Source organism: Octodon degus, unplaced genomic scaffold, assembly GCF_000260255.1.
Source record: "Octodon degus isolate 3935 unplaced genomic scaffold, OctDeg1.0 scaffold00006, whole genome shotgun sequence".
In the NCBI taxonomy this organism is placed as follows: Eukaryota; Metazoa; Chordata; class Mammalia; order Rodentia; family Octodontidae; genus Octodon; species Octodon degus.
Genome location: NW_004524582.1, coordinates 5,680,466 through 5,687,635, shown reverse-complemented (window position 1 = coordinate 5,687,635; position 7,170 = coordinate 5,680,466). Strand labels below are relative to the sequence as shown.

General features: G+C 37.8%; 1 pseudogene; it reads left to right on the top strand.

Moving 5' to 3' along the window:
- Nucleotides 1-1,898: 1,898 nt before the first annotated feature.
- On the top strand, nucleotides 1,899-3,349 carry LOC105743402 (annotated as a pseudogene).
- The last annotated feature ends 3,821 nt before the right edge of the window (nucleotides 3,350-7,170 follow it).

The window sequence follows — 7,170 nt, the reverse complement described above, 5'->3', positions numbered from 1 at the left end:
GAGCACTAGACCTCCATCCAGCTGGACACGTGGAAGATTTTGCCATGGAATCTAGTTCTTCCTCTGGACAGAGAATACTAAACTAGTAGCCTATGACTTCGGATTTGTCAAGCAGTTCTTAGTCATGACACCAAATGGATGATGAATATAAAAAAGAAAAGTACATTGGACTTAATAGAATTAAAAAAAATATATCTTTGGGGAATGAGGATGCAGTTCACTAGTAAATCAAATGCTTAACTTTCATGGCACCCTTGATTTGATCTCCAGCATTGCAAAAACGAATAAAAGGGTTTTGTTTGTCTTGAAGAATACAATCAGAAAGTAAAATAATTTAAATAATGATAAAAAATGTTTGGAAATAATCAGTTACAAAGAATGCACAGTATGTAACTGTAAAATTGAACAACTAAAAGACAAAAATCCCAATTTAAAAATGGGCCAAGGATCTGAACAGGCATTTTCTAACAAAAATAAACAAATGACTAAAAAACCAATGAAAACATGCTTTACACCTGAGGTCTTAAAAACTGCAAATCAAAACAGAAAAGAGATGCCCTCGATATCAACTGGGATAGCAACAAAAGCATGATTAAGACTTTGAGGAAAAAATGGAAAAGAACCAATGTCCATCAACTGGTGAGGTAGCAAATTGATAACTCAATATTATTTTCTATAAAACTGTAAAATTGTTTTCTGCTACAATGGGAATGAATCTTAAAAACATTACACTGGCCAAATAAATTTACAAGCAAAAGCCCACATTATTTTAACATTTCAAACATGTCCAGAACAGGGAGATACTCAAAAACTAAAAGTTAATTAGTGTTTTTCAAGAGTAGCATGATCTAAGGAATAGGAACTGGCAACTAATGTGTACAGGTTTCTTTTGTACTGATCACAATGTTCTATCATGTGTCAGAGGTTCTGGTTTATATGTTGAGTACAGTAAGAGTCACTGATTTATGCCTCTAAAGTGTGAACTTTGTGGTTTTTAAATCATATGTCAACTTCTCATGTTTGACTGTCTGCACACACAGCAAAAGGAACCAGGACCGTCTGGAACTGCGGCAAGTGTGAGGTTACAGTGTCTGTGTGACACCTCCCGCGGTGTCCTGCTGTATTTACAGGATACCAAGTGCTGGGATCGGGGATAAGCAACTGCCAGGGAAGATGAAGGTCCTGGGAGCGACCCTCAAACCTCTGTCACGAAGACACACCAATCTCTATATCATAACGTATGAAAGGACATGAGCATAGGTGACGAGGACCCGAGGATAACGCCATCTGCAGACGCAAATGCCCCGTGGCAGCATGAAACCCACAGCACAGCAAGGGGAGATTAGTGACATGCTCCATGGTGGCCCTGCTGCCTGCCACTGGCCTGAGCGTCCCCACCACAGAAAAGCTGCCACGTGCTAGACCGGTACCACCTTGCAGCTGTCCTTTCTGAAATGAGCAGTGGTCAGAGGGTGTTCCCTATCCCTGGCAGGTGGCTCCTCTGCTCAGCTGGACCACCATACAGCATGGAGTGTGCCTACCTGGCCCAAGGTCAGAAATCACAGCCTTAAGAGCAGTTTTGCAGTTTTGCCTGTATTATCTGTAAAAATGTATGCGTGGGGCTGGCAAGATAGCTCAGTGGTCTAAAGCGCCTGCTTAGGCAAGCTTAGGCAAAAGCGCAGGGACCGCGGTTCAATCCCTGGCACCGCATGCCACACTAGCCCTGCCCCCAGGGTGGGCTGAGCTGGCCACAAAAATAAAATAAAATAAAATAAAATAAAATAAAATAAAATAAAATAAAATAAAATAAAATAAAATAAAAAGTTGGTTTAAAAAAATTATATGTCAATGAAGAACCCATCCCAGAAAACAAAAGAAATAGCAGTGGATGCAGCAAAATGGTGCAGAGTTAGGGAACCAGGAGGAAAGTCTGTTACTACTGTGACTGGGATGTTGGAAATTACTATTATGGACAAGGTCATCCAATGAAGCTTCACCAAATCCACATGACTCACAATCTATTGCTCAACTATGGCCTGTACTGAAAGATGGAAATCTATCACCCTCACAAGGCCAATGCTGAGGAATTGACCAAGTACCACAGTGATGACTACATTAAGTTCTTGCTCCCCATCCATCCAAATAACATGTCTGAATATAGCAAGTAGGTGCAGCTATTCGACGTTGGTGAGGACTGTTCAGTATTTGATGGCCTGTTTGAGTTCTGTCAGTTGTCCAATGGTGGCCATGTAGAAAGTGCTGTGAAATTTAATAAGCAGCAGAGGAATATAGCTGTGAATTGGGCTGGGGGCCTGCATCATGCAAAAAAGTTCAAGGCATCTGGCTTCTGTTATGTCAATGATATCGTCCTGGCCATCCTGGAACTGCTAAAGTATCACCACAGAGTGATGTATATTGACACTGATATTCACCATGGTGATGGTGTGGAAGAGGCCTTCTACACCACAGACTGGGTCATGACTGTGTCCTTTCATAAATATGGACAGTACTTCCCAGGGACTGGGGACCTACAGGATATTAGGGCTGGCAAATGCAAGTATTATGCCATTAAATACCCACTCTGAGATGGGATTGATGATGATTCCTATGAGGCCATTTTCAAGTTGGTCATGTCCAAAGCAATGAAGGTGCTCTAGCCTAGTGCAGTGGTCTTACAGTGTGGCTCAGACTCCCTTTCTAGGGATTGGCTGGGTTCCTTTAATCTAACCATCAGAGGGCATGCCAAGTGTGTGGAGTTTGTCAAAAGCTTCAACCTGCCTATGCTGATGCTGGGAGGAGGTGGTTACACTATTCATAATGTTGCCCGGTGCTGGACATACAAAACATCTGTGGCCCGAGACACAAAGATCCCTAATGAACTCCCATACAATGACTACTTCAAATACTTTGGACCAGATTTCAATCTTCACATCAGTCCTTCCAATATGACTAACCAGAACACTAATGAGTACCTGAAGAAGATCGAAACAGTGGCTCTTTGAGAACCTGACAATACAGCCCCACGCACCTGGGGCTCAAATACAGGCAGTTCCTGAGGATGCCATTCCTCAGGATAGTGGTAATGAGGATGAAGAAGACCCTGACAAGCGTATCTCAATTTGTTCCTCTGACAAAGGCATTGCCTTTGAGAGGGAGTTCTCTGACTCAGATGAGGAGGGTGAAGGTGGCCGCAAGAACTCCTCCAACTTCAAGAAAGCCAAAATAGTCAAAACAGAAAATGAGAAAGACAAAGAAGCAGAAGAGAAGAAAGAAGTGACAGAAGAGGAGAAGACCAAGGAGGAGAAGCTAGAAGCCAAAAGGGGTCAAAGAGGAGGTCAAGTTGGCCTAAGCAGCCCTTTCCAGCTCAGGCTTCTGGCCATGTTCCCTACATTTTTCCCTCTAGCCCCTCAGATTTTATATTTTCTATTTCTCTCTCTATATATTAAATCATATTAAAGAGAAATGTCCCCAGGGACTAGAGGGAGCCAGGGCCCTTGGGCGCAGGGCAGCTATGCTGGGGGAACTTTTCCAGCAGCGATCATGCTCCCATCCCTCCCCAAGGCTTCGTTTTAAGTCATAAAATCCACAAATCTGGCTGGAAGCGATGCAGCCGTAAGATGAAATCCTGATGTGCCGAGGGCCTGTTTAGTATTAAGTGCTCTGGGAGGGGCGGCTGCATCCGCAAGGCCCTTGTTCTTCGGGCTCCTACAGTAACATGTGCCGAGTTTAGATTGGTTCTTTTCTCACACCTTCACACCGGGCCCGAATGAGCTAAGCAGTCCACACTGCCCTGTCTTCCCCACCCCTGCAGGTGGAGGCTGGTAGTCTAGCTTCCTTTTTTTGAAGATAACTTTCATTTTTTTGTGAGACTCTTTGAAATAAAATGGTACATTTCTATACCAAAAAAAAAAGAAAGAAAGAAAGAAAGAAAGAAAGAAAGAAAGAAAGAAAGAAAGAAAGAAATAGTAGTGACTATGTGCCTACTGTTTCATTTTCTACCTTACCTGTATGAAATTAGATAATAAATACATTGTAATTTATGCTTCTTATCAATTGTTTGTGAGGAAAGTATGTTTTTTTGTCATGTAATCCCTCAGTGTATACATATTTAAATATTTTTCCTTTAGTTACATTGGTTTGATTTGATGATTTTTGAATATTATTGATCATTGAGTGACCCATCTCTGTATGAAGACACTAGCTTAAAAAATAAAAAAAATGGAGATTTTAACATGCTAAGTTTGGGGGAAAGCTCGTTCTCTTCTAATTTTAGTACCATTTTAAAAAATATAAAGGTTAAATTTTTTGATTAGCAATTAGTGTTCACAAAGTCTCTTAGAGGAGGAGAAAAGCTTTTTGTGTCATGAATTTCTTTGGTTGCAGTTAATCCTATCTCCTGTTTTAACATTGCAGTTTAGTTGAATATTTATAACAAATATTACATGCATAGAGAATCTCAATAACTTTTCATGCTGTGGCTGATTTATGACAAATTAGGAGGCACTGGCACATGCTGTATTAAACAAATTATGTTTTACTTTGATAATTTCTTTTGATACAAATCTATTATCTGTTCAGTTCATATAACCATTTATTGTGTACTATCATAATGTATTCTCATCTTTTCAATTTCCTTTTCTTTTTCAGCTATTGACATTAACTTTTTCACCTTCAGTTCTGTATTTCACACAGAAAACTGGTGACAATAAAAGAACACTAGTCCTCTCTACAATTTTATAAATGTACATATTAAAATCTATTTTAAATATAATAACAATGATTACATTACATAAATGAAAGTTTAAATATCTATCTGTGACCATATTAAAGTTTTTGATCATTTGAACTTAATTTGACAAATGTTGACACCAAAGTATTTTTTGATAATTTAATAATCTCTTTTGCAGATATTAAACTGTTATATGCACTGTAATAGTAAAAGTACTATTCAAATAGATCCTTACAATTTTACTCCTATAGCAGATTTATTCACTATATCATATTCCTAAACTTTTGAAAGATAACCTTTACTTAAAAGGTTAATAGGTAACTTGCCAATTATCTATTGGTTAGTAGGTAACAGCAGAACTTCCTATTGGTTGATTCAACGTAATCTTTGCTTTGAATTAAAGGACTGAAATTTGATTGAAATATTTAAATTATGGACATGAATGAACAAGAACAATGCCTAGCTCAGAGTTCAGCCATTTTAGTTGTTTTGAAAGAATCAATTCTCAATGAAAATAACTCTTCCAATATGTGATGTATTGTATTCTGTAATTTAAAACTGGGGCTGCCCAGAGAACTCAGTGGACTAAAGCACCTGCTTAGGCAGACACAGGGGCAGGGGCTTGATCCCCAGCTTGTTGTGCTGATCCAGCTCCCCCAGGCATGCTGAGAAGTGACAGAGACTGGGAGTGGTGGAGCATGCCTGTCATTCCAGTGTTTGAGAGGCCAAAAACAGGAAGGATCACTATGAGTCTGATCTGTGTAGTGAGACCCTGTAGACCCTGTACTAAACACATAAAAAGAATAAAACTGGCATTCATATGATCTGGAATAATTAAGAAAAAATGTGGTCAGACCCTACTTTGTGAATTAGGCCTCAAATATAGTAGAAGTGTAGCTAGTGCTCAGACAGCTGCATCTGCACCTTCCACTCACTCCTTATGGTTGCTTGGGCAAGATGGTCTATTTCTTTTATTCCCTGGTTTCCTTAGACACAAAATATTGCATGCAGATGGAATATAAATTTCTTTCTAATGTTTTATAGTGAAAATACTTTCAAATAGATCTACTTTAAAGTACATGTCTTTCGAATATCTAGGCCTTCATCTTTCTAGCAACTCTATTAGAATAATTAATGGCCAAAGTTCTTGAACCACTGAATTAATATAAGGCATATCTAAAGTGTTAAAACCAAAGTCTAAATTATCACTACAAGATTTAAAAGAAAACTCTTACAATTTCTAACAAATCCTTTGAGAGGAATCCATCATGTTTTTATTAAAATGATTAAGCATTTAAACTAACATTCACACATAAAACAAAGTACTCATAATTTTGTAGTACAACCTATCTTCTGTGAAAATTCACATGATTTTGTATTATTACGCTTTACTCTAAAAGTTATGAGAAGTACAGTTAAAGATGTGTAATTCATAGCAGTGATTTCTAATCTTCTGTAGAGTATGTTGTCTCTTTCCTGTCAAAATCCTTAAAGTTTTGAAATAAAATTAAGTACTATGCTTTAATTTTTTAGAATTCTGATGGTAGAATTATTATATAATAATTTGTTTCAGAAAGGACTTTATTTCTCAGATTAAGAGCTTCATTTCTTGTGTTTGTGTGTTTGCTCTTTTTGGATATGGTTTTTGTATTTTGTATTATAGAGGATAAAAGGATTATCTACTGTTTTTCTATAGAATAAGTTAAGATATACTATTTGGAGAAGATATTTCACAATTATGTGATATATTTTCTCTTTTGTTATATTTTTATTTCATTGCTTTCTTATCCTTTCATTGTATTCGCTATTTAGTAGGTACTACGTGCTATCATTACTTTAAAATATTCTTCAGTGATAGAATAAAAGGTAACTTGTGTGAAGAGGCATAATTTGATTGACTACTCTCTCAAGTAGTGATACTGAATTTTTTTTACCACATTTTAACAACTGTGCTGGATATAAAATGAAGCAACAACAATTTTTTTTCAAAATGTAAACAAGTGTTGAATAGTATGAATTTAACCTCCAAACAGTTGAAATAAGGGATGTTAAAACTATTTCAATAGGAGTAGGTGTTTGAGCAGGTTACGGGGTGCTGGCGTCTACACCTAGAGATAGTTTTAAGATTGCTTACGTCCTTAACAAATAATTAGTCAAGGTTTTGCATTTACTAAAGAAAACAAAATGTGCTCTGCAGAGCAAATTTGTGTCAAGTAAAATCTTTAAAAGAAGAACACTCTAGTAGTGATGATGAACCTATTAGAGATTGAGTAGTGAGACTGAGTAGTGAGATGGAGCAGTGAGATTTTGGTTTAGATAAAACAACCTCTCTGATGCTCATCTTCTGGGTTTACTTGCAGAGAGAGCTCCATGTGCCTACCACAGCAAGTGTGTTACAGGCTTACCATCATTGCATGAGGACAAAGTACACTGAAAGGGCA